The sequence below is a fragment of the Prionailurus viverrinus genome, chromosome B4 (assembly GCF_022837055.1).
Source record: "Prionailurus viverrinus isolate Anna chromosome B4, UM_Priviv_1.0, whole genome shotgun sequence".
NCBI classification, from domain to species: domain Eukaryota; kingdom Metazoa; phylum Chordata; class Mammalia; order Carnivora; family Felidae; genus Prionailurus; species Prionailurus viverrinus.
This window is the reverse complement of record NC_062567.1, coordinates 54843980-54868829: the sequence shown is the minus strand read 5'-3', so window position 1 is coordinate 54868829 and position 24850 is coordinate 54843980. Positions and strand designations below refer to the sequence as shown.

Here is a 24850-nt window from a genome sequence, read left to right as displayed (position 1 = left end):
ACACAGAATTGTAGCACATCGTTTGGGTTAGAATAAGTTATGCTGCTGTTATAAACAATCCTAAAGTCTCATTTACAAACCTTGTGAGTTTAGGTGACTCCGCACGTTAGCTTTGCTTTCTGGACTTAATTTTAAGGTACCTCCTTATATGCCTGCTTCCATGAACTCCCAGGCCAAGGAAGAGAGGATTGGAGAGCTGAGCACTGGCAGTTACTTTATTCCAGAAGTGACCAACATTACTTCTCATATTCCTTTGCTAGAACTAACTATATGGTCACTCCTAATTTCATTGGGATGGGAAGAGGAGAGCCAGATATTGATCAATATTAGCAATATTGATCATATCCAGTACTGACTTATTTCCTTAACTGTGAAATATGGAACATTACTCATGGTGTGTGTGTGTGTGTGTAATTACAGCAAGGAGTGTAATGAATGATTTTTATTAAAAACAAAGGATTTTCCTCCTATTCATTGATGGACCCATTTGTTTAGACTTCCTTGGACCATGCTTAGGTTTTATGGAACAGATTGTACTTTGACTAAGGTCACTGTGCAGTCAACCTTTACAGACAGGATTATATTGAGCTTTTAAACTGTAGCTGTAACCAACTTGCAATAATGATAAACATTGCCGAAGAATGCCTTTGTCCAGTTGTGATGAGAGTTGGTGACATTAAATGCAGTTAATGGTTACTCAGGTTGGAAAGGGGTTATTTGATTTGCCAGAGAAGGCAACATTAGAATCAGTGCATTCTTCAACTCATTCTGCTAGAATCTGCAAAGAAAAGAGAGTGTGGCTTTAGTATAATGAATCCATTATCTTTATTTCATTTTATTTATGTATTTATTTATTTTTAGAGAGTGAGAGAGCACAAGCAGGGGAAAGGGACAGAGGGAGAAGAGGGAGAATCTTAAGCAGGCTGCATGCTCAGCACAAAGCCCAACGCAGGGCTCAATCCCACAACCCTGGGATCATGACCTGAACTGAAATCAAGAATTGGATGCTCAACCAAGCGAGCCACCCAGGTGCGCCACCCCATTATCTTTTTAAACAACGTAGAATATTTGGAGCTAATAGGTGTTTAGCAACAGTAACAGAAGTTTGTATCTTATTTACCTTTTGGGGGTAAGATGAAAACAAGGGTGTGTTTCACCTTGAGGGGCAAATATTTTACCATTTGGATAGAACAGCTTCCTGTCATCCTCAGAAGGTAACCAAGTAATTTCTTTTAAATACCATCATGAAATCATGAATTTAAGCATATTTGCTGAGTTTGATGTATTGCAATTCCTAGTCTTTTTGAAGCCTCAAATTGTCTCACCCTTGTCTAATGGAAATCTCTTCAGGTTTACTCCTGAGTACTTTTGACCTAACTGCAGTCATATTTGATAGCGTCCTTGGTATGTGGCATGTCAAGATGTTCTAGGTACATTTTGTACACATCCTGCCCCTATCTACTTCTCCATCTACTTCTTGTTTTCTAAACACTAAATATGTTTTCTATGCACAAGCTACTGGCTTGGTCATTATTATAGGCCTAAATAGACAGTGCTGTTTTATGTGAATTTAGAATTTTTACTTCTAGTACTCAAGTATTAATTTGGGGCTATCAAATTTCATGTCAAAACAAAGACATTTCAAATGGTCCCAATATCCCTGGGTGGCTCAGTTGGTTCAACTTCAGTTCAGGTCATGATCTCATAGTTTGTGAGTTTCAGCTCCTGCATCAGGCTCTGTGCTGAAAGCTCAGAGCCTGGAGCCTACTTAGGATTCTGTGTCTCCCTCTCTCTCTCTTTCTGCCCCTCCCCTGCCCATGCTGTGTCTCTGGCTGGCTGGCTGGCTGTCTCTCCTCTCTCTCTCTCTCTCTCTCTCTCTCTCTCTCTCTGTCTCTCAAGAATAAATAAACATTTAAAATAATTAAAATGGTCCCAATATATGTGGTGTCTGTCAGAAGTTCTAATATTTTTAAAGAACTACATTTCAGCCATGGAAGAATATCATCTTTTAGCTATGAACTATAATGTATACATTTAAAATGTTTCTGATCTTAGTATTTCTTTGGCTTAATACCGTGGGCAAAGTCTTTGTTCATAGTTTATATTTGGCTCCCTTTTGTCTAGTGATGATATAATCTGCCACAAGTTACTGTGTTTATAGACTCTTATGCATAGAGTTCTACCTTTATTTTTTAGCATGATTGCTTCCTCTTGATCACCATTCACCAATGTGTATCTGCTGCAGTAATTTCCTCAGAAGTTGGCATATACATTATATTATTTATATATTTCTTTAAAAATTCCAAAATTATTTTTTACACAAGAGTGAACATTAGGAAAATTTCATCATTTTACTGCATATAGTCCATTTCATAGTTGGTTTACATGGTTAATTGCACTTCTAGAGACTGCACCACAAAGTATTGTTTGGCAATAAAACATAACATCAGCTTGCTCAAAAAATCCTTTTTAGGCAGAGCCTCATCTGTGAGGATTTCTTTTCCTTAATATGATCAGGGAATAAAATGCCCCTACTTAGCTGTGTAGGAGGAAAGAGGAAGTGTAGGATCTAAAGTTTGTGTGTGTGTGTGTGTGTGTGTGTGTGTGTGTGTGTGTGTGTGTGTTTAAGAAACTTGGTTATGTATAACTTTGGACTGCCCTTGTTGACAAGAATGCCAGGACCAGTCTGAGTGACTCTGACAACTAACTGTTTCATCTTTTCAGAAGATGGTGTTCTGTTCATCTGAAATGAATCACCTGGACAGAACCTTTCTGATACATAGAGATCTTCCATTCCACTTGTTTACTTATCCTGTTTCTTACTGTTTGGAGTCTTCTAGAGGCTCTAGGAATAACCAGAGGCCCATGAGATTAGATGTATTATTGGATCACAGTTATTTGCAAATGATACACAAGTATACTGCCTCATTATTTTTTTAAAGAAATTAGGGCAGTATTTGAAAAGCAAGTCTAACCAGATTTAGTAATAAAGGAAAATACTATTTCACATATCCAGCCATTAGAGATAGGGCAGATTGTTGGCTTGACTTTGTCCAGTGCTTGCAGCATCTTATCTCTGCAATTCCCTTAGCTCTGCCGTCCTCTCTATGCCAGCTTTATTCTTTTTTTTTTTTCAGTACAGTTGACTCACAAAGTTACGTTAGTTTCAGATGTTCAACACAGGCATTCAATAAGTTTATACTATGCTCACCACAAGTGTACTTATGACCTGCCACTGTACCACACTATTACAGTATCACTGACTACATCCTCTATGCTGTACCTTTAATTCCTATGCCTTATTTCATAACTGGAAGCCTGTATCTCCCAATCCCCTTCACCCATTTTGCCCATCCCTCCACCCACCTCCCCTCTGGCCACCATCCGTTCCCTGTATTTTTAAGTGTGATGATTCTGCTTTTTATTTGTTCATTTATTCATTTGTTTTGTTTTTTAGATTCCACATATAAGTGAAATAAATCATATAGTGTTTTTCTCTGTCTGACTTATTTCACTTAGCATAATACCCTCTACGTCCATCCATACTGTCACAAATGGCAAGATCTCATTTTTTACAGATGAGTAATATTCTATCTCTCTCTCACACACACACACACACACACACACACACACACTCCACATCTTCTTTATCCACTTATCTATCCATGGACACTGAGGTTGCTTCCATATCTTGGCTATTGTAAATAATGCTGCAATAAACATAGGGGTGCACATACCTTTTGGAATTTTCATTTTCTTTGGGTAAATACCCAGTAATAGAATTCCTAGATTGTGGGGTGGGTGGCTTAGTCAATTAAGCGTCTGACTCTTGATTTTGGCTAATGTCATGATCTCATGGTTGTGAGGTCAAGCCCCATGTTAGGCTCAGTGCTGAACGTGGAACCCACTTGGAATTTTCCCTCTCCCCCTCTCTCTCTCTCTGCCCCTCCACCACTCGCATGTGCACTCTCTCTCTCTCTCTTTCAAATAAACATTGGAGGGGCGCCTGGGTGGCACAGTCGGTTAAGCATCCGACTTCAGCCAGGTTATGATCTCACGGTTCGTGAGTTCGAGCCCCGCGTCAGGCTCTGGGCTGATGGCTCAGAGCCTGGAGCCTGTTTCCGATTCTGTGTCTCCCTCTCTCTCTGCCCCTCCCCCGTTCATGCTCTGTCTCTCTCTGTCCCAAAAATAAATAAATAAATAAATAAACAAACAAACAAACAAACAAACATTGGAAAAAAAGAATTACTAGATTGCATGATATTTCTATCTTTAATTTTTTGAGGAACCTCTACACTGTTTTTCCATAGTGGTTGCACCAGTTGACATTCCCACCAACAGTGCACAAGGGTTCCTTTTTCTTTACCTCCTTGCCAATACTTGTTATTTCTTGTCTTTTTGATTCTAGCTATTCTGACAGGTGTAAGGTGATATCTCATGGTATTGATTTGCATTAGGATATTCTATGCTTATGTATTGGAGAAATTAATATTGTTAAAATGTCCATATTACCCAAAGCAATCTAAAGATTCAATGCAATCTCTATCAAAATATGAATAGCAGTTTTCACAGAAGTAGAACAAATAATCCTAAAATTTCTATGGAACCACAGAAGACCTCAAATAACCAAAGCAAGCCTGAGAAAGAAGAACAAAGCTGGAGGTATCACAATCCTAAATTTCAAGATATATTGCAAAGCTGTAATAATCATAGCAGTATGCTCCTGGCACAAAAATAGACACCTAGATCAATGTAATAGAATAGAGAGCTCAGAAATCCACGCTTATATGGCCAGTTAATCTACAACAAAGGAGGCAAGAATATAGTGGGGAAAAGTCAGTTTCTTCAAAAAGCGGTGAGGGAAAACTAGACAGCTCCATGCAAAAGAATGTAACTGGAACACTTTCTTACACCATACACAAAAATAAACTCAAAATAGATTACAGACCTAACTGTGAGACCTGAAACCATAAAACGTATAGAAGAGAACATAGGTAGTAATTTCTTTGACATTAGCCTTAGCAACATTTTTCTAGATATGTCTCCTAAGGCAAGGGAAACAAAAGCAAAAATAAACTATTGAGACCTTAACAAAATAAAAGGCTTTTGAACAGCAAAGGAAACCATCAACAAATGAAAAGGCAACCTACTGAAGAAGATAGATTGCTGGTAAGGAACATCTACTAGCAATCACTGGTAAGGAGCATGGGATTACCATGGTTGTTTTAAATTTAACACCACAGGGGTTGGGCTCAATCTCTCAAATCACATAGCTCTTATATGCTGAGGAAGGGATATTGAGGAGAAAACCACACTATCTTTTGCATTATGCCTTAGAGTATATTTGTGTATTGTAATTGGTTTGGCTGTAGAATTTGAGTAAAATAATGACCAATTACAGTCGGAATAAGAAAAAAGGAGGGAAAAAGCCAATATGACATAATGTATCCAAAGATGTGTGATTTGATTATAAAAGTCTTTCAAGACATTCCTCTGATTTTTATTAATTTTTAAAATTTTGCTGTGAATTATAGGAGCAACCTAATGTCATCCCTTTGTACTTCCAGATGATCTCAGTGAAAAACCACTTTCTGTGCAATATGATTGAACTTGCCCTTCACAGCTGTCATCTGAATTGAGCTTTTTGTTCTAGTTTTTCTTCTTTGGCTTCTTCTCGAAAAACCTGTCTTATAGGTTAAAGGGTGTCCTCCTGGGCTTTAACACCACCACCCATATTATCGTAGATGCAAGCCTGGAATGTTGTCTACTCTTCCCTCCAACTTTCCAGAGCTTTCCTGTTTCTCAAAACCCAGCTGAAATACTATGTCTATGAAGCCTTTCAGTACCAGCCTAGACCCAAGAGTCTTCTTCTCTCTTTTTTCTCTGAAGACATAAGTATTATTTTGTCTTCAGTTCATTTGTTGGTCAAATTATCTGCTGCCTTTTGAGACTTCTCTTCTATGTCTTTGAGCTATTATTAACATCTATTATTTTATTTATTTTTTTAATGTTTATTTATTTATGAGAGAGGGACAGAGTGCGAGTGGGGGAGGGGCACAGAGAGGAGACACAGAATCCAAAGCAGACTCCAGGCTCTGAGCTGTCAGCACAGAGCCCGATGCAGGGTTCAACCCAATAACCTGATCATGACCTGAGCCGAAGTCAGATGCTTAACCGATTGAGCCACCCAGGCGCCCCAACATTTTCTATTATTGATTATGACTTTTTTGAAAATAGAAACCCTTGATACCTTAATGAGTCGCATGAAAATTGTTTTTCATGTTGTCATGTTGGAAAGGGAAGTTTAGATAATCTCTCATTCTGGACCTAAAAATAACTCACATTTATTAAGTTTGGCTATATAACAAGTGTTTTATGGGTATTATCTCAGTTTTTCCTCACGTACAAATATAAAAACTCCATGTAGTAGTTTAGACAAAAACCTATGCTAACTAGTTGAAGTAAGAAAGGGAATATAGTGGTGCCCTAACAGAAAATAACCTTTAAACTCATGGTATGTCGAAAGACATCCATCTCTCACTCTGGTTTTCTGTCACTTGGCTTTACTTTTCTCTTAGTTGATTTTTTTTTTAGGTTTGAAAGATTCTAAATAACCTCAATCATGGTGGTGGTGAGGGAGATCTAGCAATTGTTGTGGTGATGGGGATCCCCACATAGCTTCCCATAACTGGTCGAGGATTACTCAGGCCTGAACAGTCATCCCTAAAGTACAGCTAGAGGAGGTGTGGGTCAGACCCACTTGAACCATGAAGTGTGAGAATAGGGACAGCATGTTTTTTTTTCAATGAGATCCTGAGTAGACAATTACTCTGGTAAGTATTATTTCTAATTTGCAGATAAAACCTGGGTTTAGAGATTAAGTAATTTGCCTAAGAATACCCAGATAGGAAGACTGTGCCCAGCATAAACTCCAGAATTTATGCTAATCACTTTGCTATATTTTAGTATTTTTATTAAACTGTGTTTGAATAGAAGTTCTCAAAATAAAAATAGCATCTACTGAATAGACCTTATTTTATGTATCTTAAGTAGCAGTCCTCTTAAGATACTCAGTGCCCACCCTTCCTCATATAATCTCATCTTCTCTTCTCTTCTCTTCTCTTCTCTTCTCTTCTCTTTTTTTTTTTCTTTTCTTCCAAATCAGGAACCATTATCTGGAATTATTGCATAATGGTTGAGTAGCTGGATTCGCTTTCCTATGGCTGTATTTCAGTTATCATGTTTTCTTACTCAGATCTTTGTACGGCAATACTTTGATAGCTCTTTGTGGTTGTAAAGGTGCTGCATATGACAAAGAAATTTCAGATGACGGCCATGGAAGATACTCACAGAAGAGAAGTAGCTTGACCACAGACCGCTCCCTCCGTTCTCTGTGGAGGTGACTGGATATAAGGTGGAGATTCATGAGTATGTTAGTCCAAGATCTGTCAACGGAAAAATGCTTGGGGAAGTAAACAAGGGCAGACTGAGCTGTGGATGTGGAAGCCCTGATGCTTAGAGCTCCTTAGATGATGAAAGTGTTTGGGTCCTGTTATCTCTGGCTCCTTCCGAAATCTAGGGCCTGCCCCGATCTTGCTTGGGCCTGCCGGCGGCGTTCTTGTTCTTCAGGTTCTTCCTGCCCTTTCAGTACTTAGGAGAGACCACCTACTGATTCACTGCAACTCCAAGCCTTCCTTTTCATCTCTTTGTGACCCAAGAATTTCAGATATCAAAAATGAGTTTTCTATAATTTTGGTACTGTATTTTAGGTGCTGTTTAATTTTTTATATTTTAACATGCAGACATACGTTTTGTTGTAGCAACCCCTTTCCTGGCGTTCTGGAATGTATTCCTTGTTTTACTTCTTTCTCTGCTAATGACTTTTTTAACTTTGAAGTACTTAGATCACAGCTTCTTTATTAATAAGTTTTAATGACTTTGTTTTCTCCATCTCATATAACAAAGTACATTACAGGTGTTGCTCAACAATGTATTTATTTAATTTGACTTGGTACTCAGAGATGGGGTGAACTGTCTGTGACATTAATATGAAGACCAGGGTTTTCATCTTATTAATAGAGGTGGCCTGAATACTGTTTTACTCTACTTTCAGTTTGGGCTGAGAGCTATAGGATGAACAAAGTATACCAGCCTAATCCACAGATTGGTATGTAGTTCTTACCATCTTTGTCCCTTCTGTCTTTAATATATCACCTGAAAGGTTAATTTAGGATTACTTTTTGTTCATTGAATATATAATTTGGTGTATTATTAGTTTTTTTTTGCTTCTAGTCAGAAATAATGGCTTTGTGTTGTAAAAAGCATTAAAATATTTTGCTGTATCTTATTGAAACTAGGTCAGTTATTTTATAGTTTATGTTTGATCCATGATGGTACATGGCTGGAAAGGAAAACAAGTCTTCTTTTATAGAAACATGGCCAATTAACAGTGAAAAATGCATTTTTAGATAGCCCTCCTAATAATAGTTCATGGTCCATATTGAAGGTATTTGATCTGTTCATTTACTGATTTTTCATTGGTAAAGTATAACTTCATCTTCAGGCCATGGACATCAGCATAGGAGTACATCTAGTTTAATTTTTAATGTTAAAAACCACAAAGGCTTTTCTAAATTAGCAGGGGCATTTACACAGTAAACTAGTGAAAAATGTTATGAGCTTTCGTCAGCTGTTTGGGTTTTAGCGGCCACTTTGGGGCTTTTACACTTCTTTCTCTTTCCCACCCAATCTCCAGGAGGCAAACAAAGAAATATAATTTGCATCAGCTATAGAAATGCCTCTGAGATCACTGCTCTAAGTGTGCTGGGGATTTGGAGTAGAAATCCTGAAAAAGAGAAAAAGGCAAGGGTAAAAGCTCTGTTGACAAGGGAGTTTCATAGGCATGCAGTGAGAGCACAACACTGGACGTGTGAATACAAATTTTGCAAGCTTTCTCTTCTCTTGTGAAAAAAGTCTAGGAGTGTGGTGGTTCCGTCTGGTTAAAGAATTGGAGACAGTGACAGCTGGATAGCTTAGTTTTTCTTTCCAATGCAGATACTTCCCTGTTGGTGTGTTTAACACCTTTACTCCTTCTTGTCCTGCTACTCTCACGTGGCGCCACTGGGTGAGAGGAAGGTAGGTGGCTCCCTCTGTACACGATGCTGAGCAGTGCTCCATCATTTGGCCAGTCCATGGGGCTGGAAGGGAAGGGCTTTTGAATTTTCACTCTGATGCACAGCATTAGCACATTCACCCTCTGCTGGCATCAGGTCAAGGAACCCAAGTTAGCTTGTGAACCAGTTTTTCTCTGGAGTAAATATAATACATGTATTTGGCTAGGAGGTCATCTGTTAAAGGTTGATTTTATTTTTTCAGTAGGATCAGGTATTTGTTCAAATTTAGAAAGCATCTAAGTAAAGGCAATGTAGACATTTAATCAAAGCAAAATCTATTCTAAAAAAATAGGAAGATCTCATTACAGATTCACAGTCTGTGTATTTGTGTGCTCAAGGATAATAATAATACTGGGATACATTTCAGAGAAAAGAGATGAGTAAAAATAAGAAAAAAAATTAATGGATTTGAGCCCAAGTAAATGAAACTCTATTATTTAATTATAGTATCTGACTGTGAATATAAATGGGAGATGTAGAGCGAGTACTTTTTCTGCAGTTTGGATCATAGAAAATTTCATGGCTAAAAGGAGAAGTCTGATACTCTGAGCTACATGCCAGAGGTTTGATCCTTCATAAAATGAATCAGGGAGTATAAAATATATTTTAGGATTGAGGACAGTTCCTTTTGCACACAATTAAGTGTTTTTACGACTAAAGTGAGTAAAAACTACATAATGTGGAAAATACGGCAGTGTCCTTGAAATTTGCCACTTTGTAGAACTGAATAGATAGAGTCACTTAGTGATACACATGGAAAAAGACCTACTAACTCTTACACTTTCATGTTTGGAACATCTTGTGGGGAGTGTCTGCAGTAATATCAGTGGTTGGGCCATTTATTTGTTACCAATTGCTATTTTTGGCATGCACATAAGTTTAAACCCCAGTGTCCTGGTTAAATTCCAGTGTAGATGAGTGATGATATTCCATCTGCCATGTTCTCATTTTGCATTTCTTAAGGAAATGAGGCATAACTGCATTCCCAAGCAGACTTTTGACATATACTTTAGGTAAAAAATCTAATATTTTTATTCTTCATTTTGTAGTTCCATATCATTAGACCTTAGTTCTAGGTTCGACATTATCACTGACACACATGTGACCTTGTGTAACTTAACTTCATCTCTCTGAAATGTGTTTTGTATAAAATAAATAATAGTCTAGGTAATTGTTAAGCCTACTCACAAGTTTAATAGACTATGAAATGTTGATGGTTTACATCCTCGATAAATACAATGAGAGAAAATTTTGTCCAGACTTCAAAATTTTTCAAGTTTCTATTCATTTTAGTGCATTAGAAAACACATTCTCTTAGAGATTATCTTTAAAAGTTGTCCATCCAAAAGATTATATACATCAAATGCCAGAAATCTTGATGTTTCAAATTAGAGTCAGTTTCTCCACTCCTCACCCCAGCTAATCTCAATTCATTTCTCAGTTATCTTTTTAGTGGAGGTATAAATATATGTGCAATTTAGGTGGAGGGAAACAGGAGAGCTTGGGGAGAAAACAAAACAGTATCTCATATAGCTACATTTATTCTGATGTTTATATTTTTGATTTGTCAATCTCACATATTTGTAGAAAATTTTAGTAGGGCATGATTCATGACATACTTCATTCAAAGTGGTAAAATGATGACACTATCAGACTATGATAAATTATGTATATATTGTCATACCTAAAGCAATAACTAAGAAAGCTATACAAAGAAACTCTCAAAAATACTGCATATAAATCAAAATTCAATTATAAAAAATATTTAGAGCAGAAAAAAAGAAAAGAGAAATGAAAAATAGGGAAAAGCAGAAAACAAAAAATGAAATTTCAGACTTCAGCCCTAGCATATCGATAATTATATTAAACATAAATGGTCTAAATATAGCAATTAAAAGATTCTCAGGGTGTATTAAAAATCAGACCTAACTGCTGTTTATAAGAAATTCTCTTCAAATATAATGATATAGGCATGTTGAAAGTAAAAGGACAGATAAAGATGTATAATGAAAATATTAATTAAAAAGGCAGGAGTTGTTATATTAATATCTGATACAGTAGACTTCAGAGAAAAGAAAAATTTACCAGTAGAAGAGAAGGCTATTACATAATGATAAAAGAATTGGTCCATCAAAAAGACATGGCAATCCTAAATATGCATGCACTAAATTATTGAACTGTAAAATACATGAAGTAAAAGTTGACAGATTTGAAAAGAGAAATAAACTCACATATAGTTGAATATTTCAACACCACTACCTCATCAATTGATAGAAAACTAGACAAAATCAACAAGGATATAGAAATCTCAACATCAGACTCTAATTGCTATTCACAAAACTGCACCAATCAGCAGCAAAATACATATTCTTTTCATGTATTCATGGAATAAATACCAATAATGACCATATCCTGGATCAGAAACAAATCTCAACAAATTTAAGAAGAATTAAAGTCACATGGAATGTATTCTTTGACCACCATGGAATCATATTAGAAGTGAATAACAGGGGGGCGCCTGGGTGGCACAGTTGGTTGAGTGACCAAATCTTGATTTAGGCTTGGGTCATGGTCCCAGTATCATGGGATCAAGTACCATGTCGGGCTTTGCACTGAGCATGGAGCCCCATTAAGATTCTTTCTCCCTCTCCCCCTCCCTTTGCCTCTCTCCCCAACTCCTGCTTTCTCTTTCTCTAAACTAAAAAAAAAAGGGGGGGGGGGAGGAGTGAATAACAGAAAGATAACACAAAAGTCTCTGAACACTTGGAAATTCAGCAACATTCTGAATTATAAATAGTAATCCACGAATCACAAAGGCAGTCTCAGAGGACATAAATAATACATTGAACTGAATGAAAATAAAAATCCAACACATCAAAATTTGTGGGTCAGAGATAAAGAAGTGCTGAGAGGGATCTTTACAGCCCTAAATTCATACATTACTCATTTGAGATTTTTCCTTTTTTCTAATCTAACCTCCCATTTCAAGAATCTAGAAAAGGAAGAGCTGTATACACCCAAAGAAAGCAGAAGAGAAATAATAAGAACAAATGCCAAGAAAATTGAAAGCAGAACAATCAATGAAAAAATATGATTATTTGGAAATTTTGATGATATTGAAAAATCCCTGCAAGACTGACAAAAAATAAAGAGAAAATACACAAATTACCAATATCAGGAATGAAAAAGTGTATGACTGCAGACCCTGCATACATCAAAATGATAATATGAGGATAGCACAAACAACTCTATACATATATATTTGACAACTTAGATGAAATGGACCAATTCCTTAGAAAACACAAACTACCACAACTCACTTAATATTAAATAGATAATTCGAGTATCCCCATAATTAATAAAGACATTGCACAGACAATTTTAAAACTTTCAAAAAGGCATATTTGGTCCCAGATGTGTTCACTAGAAAGTTCTAACAGACACTTAGAGTAGAGAAGTAACACCAATTTTACAGTGTCTTCCAGAAAACATTTATTTTATGGTAGTATTATCTAGATACCCAAGAAGTACAGTAAAAACAAACACACACACAGACAAATATCCCTTAAGAACACAGACACAAAAATCCTTAACAAAACATTAGCAAATAGAATTCAGCAATATATAAAATGGCATATATTTCATGATCACTGGGGTTTTATTCCAGGGATGCGAGGCTGGTTAGTACTTGAAAAACTATTAGTGTGATTCACCTTATAACAAGCTAAAGAAGAAATGTCGTATGATTCTATCAATTCATACAGAAAAAAAGCATTTGACAAAATTTATCACCCATTCATGATAAAAACTCTCAGATAAATAGGAACAGGGAACTTCTTCAATTTGATATAGATCATTTATAAAAAGATGCAAAACAATCTACAACTAACTTTGCCTTTCATGATGAAAGACTGAATTCTTTCCCCTTAGATCAGGAGCTAGGTCAAGAATGTCTTACTCACCACTCTGAATATAGTACTAGAATTTCTAGCCAGTTGAAAAAAAAATTAAAAAAAATTAAAAAAATTAAAAGCATAGATATCAGAAAGAAAGAAATAAAACTTTTCCTATTTTCAGGTGATATTTTTGTTTATGTAGAAAATCCCAAGGAACTTAAAAAACACACTTGTCAATCTAATAAGTGAATTCACCAAAGTAGTGGGATATAATATAAACATACAAAAATCAATTATTTTCTTTTATAATAGCAATGAACCTGGACACCAAAATTAAAAATACAATATCATTTACGATTACTCAAAAAAATTAGTTAGGTGTAAATCTAACAAAACATGTATAAGACTTATCTGCTGAAATCTAGGAATATCTAAAAATAGATATCCCATGTTCATGGATTGGAAGACTCACCATTACAAAGATGACAGTTCCCCCAAACTGACATAGAGTTTAACATAATCCCTATCAAATTTTTAGAAAGATTTTTTTGTACATGTAGACAAAATTATCTTAAAAATTATATGAAAAGGCAAAGGAATCAGAGTATAATGAATTTGAATTAGAAAAATAAAGTGACAAGGATTAACTCACCAAATATCTATATTTATTATATAGCTATAGTAATCAAGGCTGTATGATCTTGTTAGTGAGAATAGACACATGTATCAGTGGAACAGAACAGTGAATCCAGAAATTGACTAACACAAACATACTTAGTTGATTTTTGACAAAGGTACAAAACCAATTCAATGCAGCCTTTTCAACAAATGATATTTGACCAATTGGACATTCACAGGCCAAAAAATGAACCTTGACCTAAGTCTGACAGCTTATACAAAAATTAACTCAATATGTATCATGAACTGAAATGTAAAATTTGAAATTATAAAATTTTTAAAAGAAAAAAAGAGTCTTTAGGATCTAGAGTTAGGTGATGTAGTTTTGAACTTTCTGCCAGAAGCACAATCCATAAAAGGAAAAATGATAAATTGGATTATGTTTAAGAACTTTTGCTCTGTGAAAGACTTTCTATGAGGATGAAAAGACAAGCTACAGACTGGGAGAAAATATTTGCAAACTCTGTATCTGACAAAGGACTAGTATTAGGAATATAATCTTTCAATCTACAGTAAAAAAAACTCCAAATAGAAAATGAACAAAAGACATGAAGAAACATTTCATAGGAAAGTATATATAACAGATAGCAAATAAGCCCATGAAAGATGTTCGGCATCACTGATCATTAGAAAAAAGCAAGAATGGCTAAAATAAAAAATAATGACAACATGAAATGGTGGCAAGGATGCACAGAAACTGGCTCATTCATGTGCTGCTGATGGGGATGTAAAATGGTACAAGCATTCTGCAAAATAGTTTGGCAGATTTTTAAAGAAAACTAAACAGACAACTCCAGTACAACCCAGCAATTGCTCTCCTGGGCATTTATCCCAGAGAAAGGAAAACTTTTGTTCACACAAAAACATGTATGCATATGCTTGTAGCAGCTTTACTCATAATAACTTCAAACTGGAAACAACGCAGTGTCCTTCAATGAGTGAATGGTTAAATGATCCGTTTGATAGAGCACTACTCAGCAATAAAATTGAGAGAACTATTGATGCTCCAACTTGGATAAATCTCCAGAGAATTCTGTTGACTGTATGATTTCATTTTTATAATATTTTTGTAGTGACAAAATTATAGAAATTGTAAGTTGATTAGTGATTTTCACTGTTTATAGAGGAGGTGGGATGGGAGGGAAAATGGTTATGGCTATAAAAAGGAAATTGGAGGGATTTTTTGTCTTTTTTTGAGAGAGTGTATGAGGGAGGGAAAGATGGAGGGAGGGAGAGAGAGAGAGAGAATGAAAGCATGAGAGAGAGAGAGAGAGAGAGAGAGAGAGAGAGAGAGAGAGAGAATATGAGAATGCTAAGCAGGCTCCTTGCTCAGCACAGAGCCTGATGTGGGGTTTGATCCTACAACATGACCTTACCTGAAATCTAGAGTCAGACGCTCAACCAACTGAGCCACCTAGGTGCCCCAGGGATTTTTAAGATGATGGAAATGTCTGTCTTGACTCTATCAATGTTAGTATCTTGGATCTGATATTGTACTATAGTTTTGCAAGATGTTACCACTGAGGGAAATGAAGCAAAGACTATAGGAATCTCTGTTTCTTACAGCATTAACGATCTCAAACTAAATTGTTTTACTCAGACAGCTTAAGGCGCCTGTGTGGTTTGGTCAGTTGAGTACCTGACTCTTGATTTCTGCTCAGGTTATGATCCCAGGGTCGTGGGATTGAGCCCCACGGTTGGACTTTGCCCTGAGTATGGAGCCTACTTAGGATTCTTTCTCTCCCTCCCTCTGCCCCTCTCCCCTACTCTGGAGTGCTCTTTCTCTCTCAAAACTAAAAAAAAAAAATTAAGAAAAGGATAGCTGTCTACCAGCTCCTAGATCAAAATCCAAAGCCTTTCCTTTGTCCTTTCCAAACTCACTCATGTTCTGCTTCTCTCTCTCTTACCTAATCACGCTGCAGCTGCAGTGGCCTTTTTCTATCCCTGGACATGCTTAGCATGCTGTCACCACAGGGCCTTTGTACTTGCTATTCCATCTTCTGGGAAAGCGCCTCCTTCTGATTTACTTACTTTATCCTGGTTTATGTGTAATACTCTCTCTAAAGTAGCACTCCTGTCACAATCTATTCCCTTATTTGGATTTCTTCTTCTCAGTAAAAACATATTTGGTACTTTAAAAAATTTCACATTTGTGGGATGGGAACCTTAAATTCCTTTGTATTCCTTCACTTTTTGTGTTTTGGAATTTGGAGCATTTGATTTAAAAAACAAACTGAAGAAGCTGATTTCTAGTTTCTTAACTTTTTTTCTTCCTTCTGCTGATGTCTAGGTTGAATTTATGGGTTCTATAGTAGTAAATGTTTTGTATTCTGTCTTGCCTAGCTTATCACAATCTACTGGTATTTCCCCAACAGCTAAGATGTGAGAGTTGGCCTCCTTACACAGTGAATCTTCCTCTAAATGACTTAACTCTAATTCTTTTCTAGGCTTTTTAACCAGTCTGTGGTGTAAAGACACACTTCCAGAGGATCCTTAGAAGCCTTGGACAAGCTTACCCTTATGTGGCAGGTATGTCTCTGTCTACCCAATAAGCGTGTAGGATGTGTAACGTTTTAAAACAATTCTTTTTAAATGTTTTTTTCATATTTTGAGAGACAAAGGCAGAGCACAAATGGGGGAAGGGCAGAGAGAGAGGGAGACACAGGAACCAAAGAAGGCTCCAGGCTTTGAGCTATCAGCACAGAGCCCAATGCGGGGCTGAAACTCATAAACCATGAGATCATGACTTGAGCTGAAGTCGGACACTTAACCAACTGAGCCACCCAGGTGCCCCAAGACATGTGAATTTCTTTATTCTTCTGTGGCTAACTCTAAATTGTACTTTTTGAAGTTTATTTATTTTGAGAGAGAGAGACAGGGTGAGAGACAGAGACAGAGAAAACATGAATGGGGGAGGGGCAGGGAAAGAGGGAACGAGAGAATCCCAAGCAGGCTCCACACTGACAGCAGAGAGCCCAGAGCCTGACTCGGGGCTTGAACTCACGAACCATGAGATCATGTCCTGAGCATAAATAAAGAATCGGATGCCTTAAGAGACTTAAAAACTGAGGGTTGATGGGGGGTGGGAGGGAGGGGAGGGTGGGGGATGGGTATTGAGGAGGGCACCTTTTGGGATGAGCACTGGGTGTTGTATGGAAACCAATTTGACAATAAATTTCATATATTGAAAAAAAAAGAATTGGATGCTTAGCCCACTGAGCCACCCAGGTGCCCCCTACATATGTTTTGATCTTCCATTTAACCATGTGGAAGCAATCTGAGGTTGCATCTGAGTTCTAGGTAAGGTTATGAGATACCAAGGGGTATCTTTTGAGGGGTGTCATACCTGTTCCTGGGCTGCCATCTCTTCATTAGCCACAGATTTCCTCCTATCCCTCATCAGTACTTGTAGCCAAGTGCTGAGGCATACCTTGATCTTCCTTTGAGGATCTTCTGCTCTCTTTCTCTAAGCTTCTTTCAGGTACCTCCTGGGCATATCCTACTGAACCATAAGACCCTTTCTGGGTGGGATGAAACTCTTTGCTCCTGGCATGCCACTCTGAATTCAGCACAGGGTACTTGCAGTATTGTTCTTATTTCATACTATTGCACGAAGTCCTTTGCAAGGCCAGTTGGGCCCATCTGCCGGGACATATCACTTGGCCATTTCTAAGGTCCAGACTGTATCCAAGAAAGAAGATCCTTCCCCCCAAACCATTATCTCCCACCAACATCTTTACGATTTCTCTCTGCAACAGTATTTTGAACAAGTACAACTTAGGAAATCAATCAAAAATAATTTACTTCTTTTACTTGTTTCTTTAAAATGAATTGGGAAAGGGTGGTGGGTATTCCCTTGCCTTTAAGAAAAAAAAAATCAGTCTCAGGCAGGCTCCATCCCTAACAGAACTACTCTTAGATTAAAAAAAGAAGAAGAAATTGTTTTTGGCACTTTAGATTCCAAACATAGTCTTTATTTTGAAATTAGAAGGTTTAATCTCAGACCATAACCATAGCTTGAAAGTTAGTTTAATATCAGTCATCTCCTCTCTCTTATCTGGAGCCATTTATGGGTTGGGCCAAAAGTTGTATGGGGAGAATTGTGTTTTTTTTTTTTTCTTTTTCTTTCTCTCTTTTTATCTGTCACTTCCTCTCCCACTGGCTAGCTACTGCTAAACCCCTGGTTGGAGTATGGGAAAGAAGAGGAAATAAATAGCTTAGGAATGTTTTGTACTTGAAATGGTGCTATGTTACGCTGGCTCCATGCTTTCTGGTCCTGGTGATGTTTAAAACTGACACCCACTTGGCCACTTTCGGGGCACTTTGGTGGCTCCCCTGCTGGACCCATCTGGCTTCAACTCCCTTGACTTGGGCAGGGCTTCTCCTCTAGCTATTTCCAGGGGAGCCTCTGGTTTTCAGACAGTCTGTTTTACATGAACTCTCATTTGCTGTATCAGTGATACTTCCAGATGGTCATCTTGGGCTGCAGGCTGGTTCTCTCATATGTGGCCCACACCTCCTTGATGAAAACATGGATCTTATGAACCTCTGTGGATAGGAGGGGTGCAGGTGCTTCTCAGATTCCAGAGCTTCTCCTAGCCTGACTCTCTTGTCCTCTGGATTTTCAAGGGGAGAATCAGTCAGCAGTCCATTGGGTTTCCCACACTCCAGGGTATGCATTCAGGCTGTCTAACTTGTTCTTTTGAAGCCTCTCTAAATGATTGAGAGACAAAAAGAAGCACCTTCCATCCCTCTTACTTGGGGGGAGGTGGGACTTACCGTAGAGTAGCAGCTCCATCCAAGAAGCTCTTCATAAAGCTTCTCCTAATCTCTGTTCTTTTGATCCTTTACATTATCTTGTTGGCTTTAGAGCCCTCCAACCAGTCTCATGATTTTCTTTTAAAATCTTGATTTTTGATCTGGCCTTTTACTTTGGAATTTTATATCTATTTAATGGAGGTAACTCAGTTGAATCTCCTGAACCAAAGGCCTGTCATTCTGACCTCAGTAGGATGAATTGAGGTGGTGGGAGGAAGGTAAAGGTGCAATTACCCACCCCTAAATTGACCTGGATCCACTAATGTCTGTGTATATATTGACCACCTTATTGTTATTATTTTTTTTACCAAAAGGGATCTAAATCTGCTCTAAGCTTTATTAATACATAGGAGAGTCTCTTCTAGGTCTCTTTTCTATGCATGGGAATCATTCCAATTTCCCAGGGTATCTTAGGCTTTTGAAAACTCAAAAACCAATAATGGACACTCTCTCCTACCCCATGCTCCCCTGCTCTGACAATAATTTTCCAATTCTATGAGTGCAGAGTGTGACAACTTGACTGCCTGAATGGGGAGAGAAACAAGATTCAAGGATATGAAATAAAATACTTCAAATATTATATCTCAAATGATAAAAAACATATATCCTACCCTCTTTTGAATACCTCTAATGTGGTTTTTAATCTTTATAATGGCACTACATCCTTTACATTAAGGATTTGACATTTGAGGAAACCAGGTATATTAGTCGGCTGGAGCTGCCATAACAAAGTGCCACAGAGGGGTGGCTTAAACCACGATTTTCTGTTGTTGTTATTGTGTCGCAATTCTGGAGGCTCAAAGTCCAAATTCAAGATGTTGGCAGTGTTGGTTCTTTATGAGGGCTGTGAGGGAAGGATCTATTCCCTCTCCTTGGCTTATAGATGGCATCTTCTCCCTGTCTTTTCACATCATCTTTCCTCTAGAAGTGTCTTTCTCTGTCCAAATTTGCTTCTTTTTTTTTTTTTCTTTTTAATAAGGACACCAGCCATATTGGGTTAGGGCCCACACTTATGACCCCATCTTAACTTAGCTAATTATAGCAATGAGCTTATTTTCAAATGTCACCTTCTGATGCACTGGGAGTTAGGATTTCAACGTATAAATTTGAGGAGGGTGTGTGTGGGGCACAACTGAACCCATAGCACCAGGGTTCAAAGAGGCCCAATGACCTCCGTGTCACACAGACCTTGAAATGCTTTTGCAGGGATTCCATAGCTGTGTAACTCTAAAGCTGGTGTTCTTCCTGCTGTACTACACTTGATCTCGGATGGATCTTGCATGTAGGCTTGTGTAATGAGAATACAGTCTTTTCTTTAAACAACCAAACCAGCCTGGTTGAGGCATGGATCTATCCAGGAATAAAAGCTTATATTTATCTATAAGGTGTATCATCACATGAACTCAGAATAACATGCCTTAAACAAAGAAGAAACAGGAACATGTTTGTGGAGAGGTCCAATATGAAGCCATTGCACCATAAGCTGGAAAATGAACTTATACCTGAACTAAGTGTTTAGGTGATAGGGGATTCAAATGGCTCTGAAGCTACTAAAAGGGTATCAGCTCTTATTTGGGGATATTATTCCTATGGCCTGTGGTTTGCAGTTTGGTGCTTTTAACCTGTATTCATATCTAAATATGCTGTGTGTATGTGGGCTGCTTCACGTAGAGCATATTTAAACAATATGTAATAAAACAACATATTTAAATCATACACAAGAAAAAGGGTAAAATGTTTGCTATAAAGTCTCTGCAGGCAGTTACTGGATAATGATAATGATAGCTTTACTAAAAAAGGATAAAATATATTCAGCTTCAATGAGGATTATATTTAGGGGAATTATCAGATTATTTTGGATATTTTCCTTTTAAAAACAATTCTTTAGTGCATCCTAGGTGGGAGATAGGAATTATAATGGTGATTCAGAAACGTGGCTTCATGCATCTGAACATAATTTGAGTCTTGTAGTATTCGTCACTGTTTTATTCCAGATGGCAAAAAATTATTATTCCTTCCAGTCAGCGCTTGAAATATATACCTACAGAAATAAGTCCATTATAAGATTTTTCTGCCAAAACTCTAATAGATGCTCACTTACTGAGAAATATGTGCACTGAGAAATATTTAAGAAAATACACTTTAATGAAGCTGCACTAATGATATTTATTTAGCTAATTGTGTACAGGGATCTAAATATGATTTCAAGTAAAGTAGACTGTTGGCCATAGAAATAAGCCTGGCACAGGTGTGCAGAGTTTTAAGAGAATTAGATAGCAGATATAATGAAACTTAGAGTAAGTCTCAAAGAAATATTTTATTATAAATTAGATTTCCTAGTATAAAACAAATAGAGCCATGTGACAAAAGTATTTTAAAACAAGGGTAAAAAAACTGCTAAAATATCAATAAGCAGAAGCAACAAAAATAACCTTTTGGCATACTTACTTCTCCTCTTTTTTCATTCATTTGTTCAATTGAGGATTACTGAGTACTTAATGCAGGCACCTGGGGAACGATGGCTACAACAAGGTCTCAGCCCTGAATGAGCTTTTAATGTATCAGGGGAAACACACAGTGAATGAGCCCTGATCACGGGTGGTAAGTGCAGTACTAGAGGAGAGTTAGCCAACAAGCTTGCTATCAACTCTGTCGTCAGGTCTGGGAAACCTTTAACAGGTAAGCTGGGATAGAAAACCAGGAGTAGAAATCTGTTAGCTGGAAAAGAGAGGAAAATATATTTTTGTTAGAGGAAAGAGCATCTGCTAAGGTATGGGAGGATTGAAATAACATTACGAGGAACTGTAAATAATGCAGCATGTCTGGAACAACAGAGAATGAGGTTGGAGAAGTAGGTGGAGGTGATCTCATGGAGGGATTTGTGCCAGGTATACTGTTGGCAAGAAAGTTTTTCAGGTAGTGAAGGAATGTGTTTAGAATTTCATTTTAGAAAAATTAATCTTCAGCAATGAGATTGGATAGATGGCTTAGAAATTACTAACCTTAGGAACTGAGGGTTTGGTAAGGAGCCAGATATAGCAAGAAGCTGAAATAAAGCTTAAATTAAAAACTCTTGGCTTGCATGGGACTCTAGTATGGGTAGGAACTCTAAAATATGTTCTCATGGTCATATGTTTTTGTGAAATTTGTAACAAGTGTGTTTTTAACTTCATTTAGTCGTATTTTCTTTCTATATTACTACCCTGTGTTATGCTTCTCTTAAAATTCTCTTACTGTTGGATGGCATCGGTGATGCAGATTTTGTATTTACAATTTTTACCGTCTTTTCTGTCATTTTCAAATTGTATAAGCTTAGGCCTCACTTGGTAGATCCAGCCCCAAGATGAGAAATGAGTGGCAGGTTCTTAAACCAAGGCAGAGATGAAGAAGCAAAGGATGTGGAAGACTAAGGGGGAGGAACTATCGACTGTTGGTATGAAGGAAAGATAGTGCCAAGTTTTCTTCTAATACTTGGTGAATGGTAGGGGCAGGTTACAATCATAAGTAACTGGGTATTGAAAATCTTTATGTGTGTGTATGTTTCATATTTTTGGATTTACAAAAAGGGTATTTTCCTGTGTCAAAGTATTTTCAGTGGATTTTGTTATCTATTACCAAATTGCTTTTCAGATAGATTGTGCCATTTAACACTGCTTCAGTTAATGTGGAAATGGGTTTTCTTGTTTATGCCCCCACTAGCACTGGGTATTATAATTTTAATTTTTTCAAACTAAATTATTTGGTAAAATTAGTACCTACTTTCCATTTTATTCTGAGGTGAGATAAATGCCATCCATTATTGTTAGCTCTGCATAGGAATCTATTTTCAGGGGGTAGTTATTGTAGCCTTTTCCTGGTAGTGATTTAGGAAGCATTAGGAGGTAGTTATAAATCTTTTATGTGAGTCGTTACGTTATACACTCTAGAGGCATACATATATACACACATACATATATTATAAAAGTTAGAAATAAGTGGGGTAGAACAGTTTTATAGATCAGATTGTTTTAAACCGGGTATTGGCAAATTTTTTCTGGTAAGTACTAGATAGTAAATATTTTAGGTATTGTCGATGAGAGGGCAAATTTGAGGATATTATGTAAGTACTTTAAGAGAGGAAAAAAAATTCCACAAAATTTATTGACATAGTTAAATATATAATAATAATTAAGGATTTTTTTATAATAGAAGTCTAATAATGAGAAAATATTGAATTATTTTGAGGGGGAGACATTTCATAATTGTAGCTCAAAGTTAATGTTCTCAACCATTTAATTGATTATAAATGTTCATTCATTAAATCATCTCATTTCACAGGTGGTGAGCTAGATTTGGACTATAGACCATATTGTGCCGACCTCTGTTTTAGACAGTGACAATTATAGGTCATTTTTCCATTAGGCTTTGTTAAAATGTTTGGTAATAAGTTTCAGTTCTGTTACATACTTTATTTGAACTTTTTGGCAGATCTACACCTTGGAAAACACTCCTCAAAATGTGTGTATGCATGTGTGTTTGTTATATGTGTATAGGGTGTGGATGGATTTATTCTGCATTACCAGTAGAAACGGGGATATATATGGGGTAGCAACACTATGACAATGAAGCATTTGGTCTATTTAGGTTACCAGAGAAGTGAAACAGGAAACTAGATTTGACAGGTCCAAATTTGATCTGGTGGTATAGGTACTGGAATGAGTTTGAATGCTCCTTGTTGACTTTGATTTGGCTATAATTGGTCTTGTTCATTATTGTCTGTTTTTGCTAACTTTTGGGGGTTTCTGCTTTGGTTTTAGCTTTGCTGTTCCTCAGCAACTTTCCAAAATGTTTCATTCTTTTCCGACCCTCTTTCACAAACTTGATATCTTGAAATACTTTTTATAATTTACATTTCATTTGCTAATGGTTTTTGTGGCAAGGCTACCCAGTTCCTCTGGTTTTAAGAAAGAAAAGAAGGAGGAAGGAAGAAAAGAAATGAAATGGAAAGATATGAAAATAGGCAGGTCATTTAACCCACTTCAGAGATGGGCCATTTATCTCCAGAGTCTCAACTGGAATTTGATTCCCAAGTCTAAGACCAATTTTTCCTTTAAACTCTCAATGAATGGTTTGGGAATTCTTTTCAAACTTAGGGAAGTTCAGCTATTTTCACGAATATGCTGAATTATAGACTAGATTTCTTAGGAGCTGACAATTGGATTGAAAGTTTATTTTATCTTTTTTAGTCAATATGGGCACAAAGAATGGGTATCTCTCTAATGATCTTTAAAGATACTTCAAATGGGGGCGCCTGGGTGGCTCAGTCGGTTAAGCAGCCGACTTCGGCTCAGGTCATGATCTCGTGGTCCGTGAGTTCGAGTCCCGCGTCGGGCTCTGTGCTGACAGCTCGGAGCCTGGAGCTTGTTTCAGATTCTGTGTCTCCCTCTTTCTGACCCTCCCCTGTTCATGCTCTGTCTCTCCCTCTCTCAAAAATAAATAAAACGTTAAAAAAAATTAAAAAAAAAGATACTTCAAATGAATGAAACTTGATTTCTTCAAAATACAGAAATTTTTTCTTACATTAATAGTTCATAAAATCAAATATTTTGATTTAATATTTTGTTTAATGGAGAACTATGCTATACCTATTTACACAGTGAGTAAAGGGGTCTGTATTTTTTACTGATAATGTGTTATAAGACTGCAATTTGTGTTTCTGAGAGCACAGGAGAAAAACCACCAAAATTAAATTTTGGAATTATTTCCTTCTCTTATTTATTTTCATAGGCTCTTAGGAAAGCAAGGTTCCAAATTCATCTTTCCACAGTCTTCCCACCAGTGGCTAACTGAGCATGCTCTTCTCAACTATTATCTTGTTTTTTAGCTGCTGAAATATGTGGCCATCTTAAAAAAATTAATTCCACATTTTGTTTCTGCTTTAGATGCAGAAGGTCTTTGTGATTTTTTTTTTCAGAAAATTGGTACCTAATAGTTTTATAATTCCAAGAACAAAATTTTCTGTAGATACCATTTTTAAAAATTTTTCACTGAATTCTCCAATTATTGTTAAATACCAGTTGGATTTACTGTGTCTTAAAATAAAATTCTTTTAATCGATATTTATAATCACAATTATTGACAAATACCTGATGTTATAAAAAAAAACACAACATTTTTTTTCATCCAGGAAAGGAGTAAATTATTTCATCAGAGACAAAACAAAGCTCCAGAGCCCTTCATTCTGGAGTTCTGCTGTAGGTTTGAGGAGAAGTTGGAGGCAGTGTGTACACATGAACCTACATTTTG

General features: G+C 36.9%; 1 protein-coding gene across 2 annotated transcripts in view; it reads left to right on the top strand.

The window, feature by feature from the left end:
- The window catches only part of SOX5 (SRY-box transcription factor 5), a 1014136-nt gene that overhangs the window by 130919 nt on the left and 858367 nt on the right, over window positions 1-24850 (top strand). For both annotated transcript variants that reach the window (XM_047867514.1, XM_047867512.1), the window contains exon 2: window positions 16195-16276. The gene's annotated coding sequence lies outside the window, so the exon portion shown is untranslated. The remainder of the gene's footprint in view (window positions 1-16194; window positions 16277-24850) is intronic.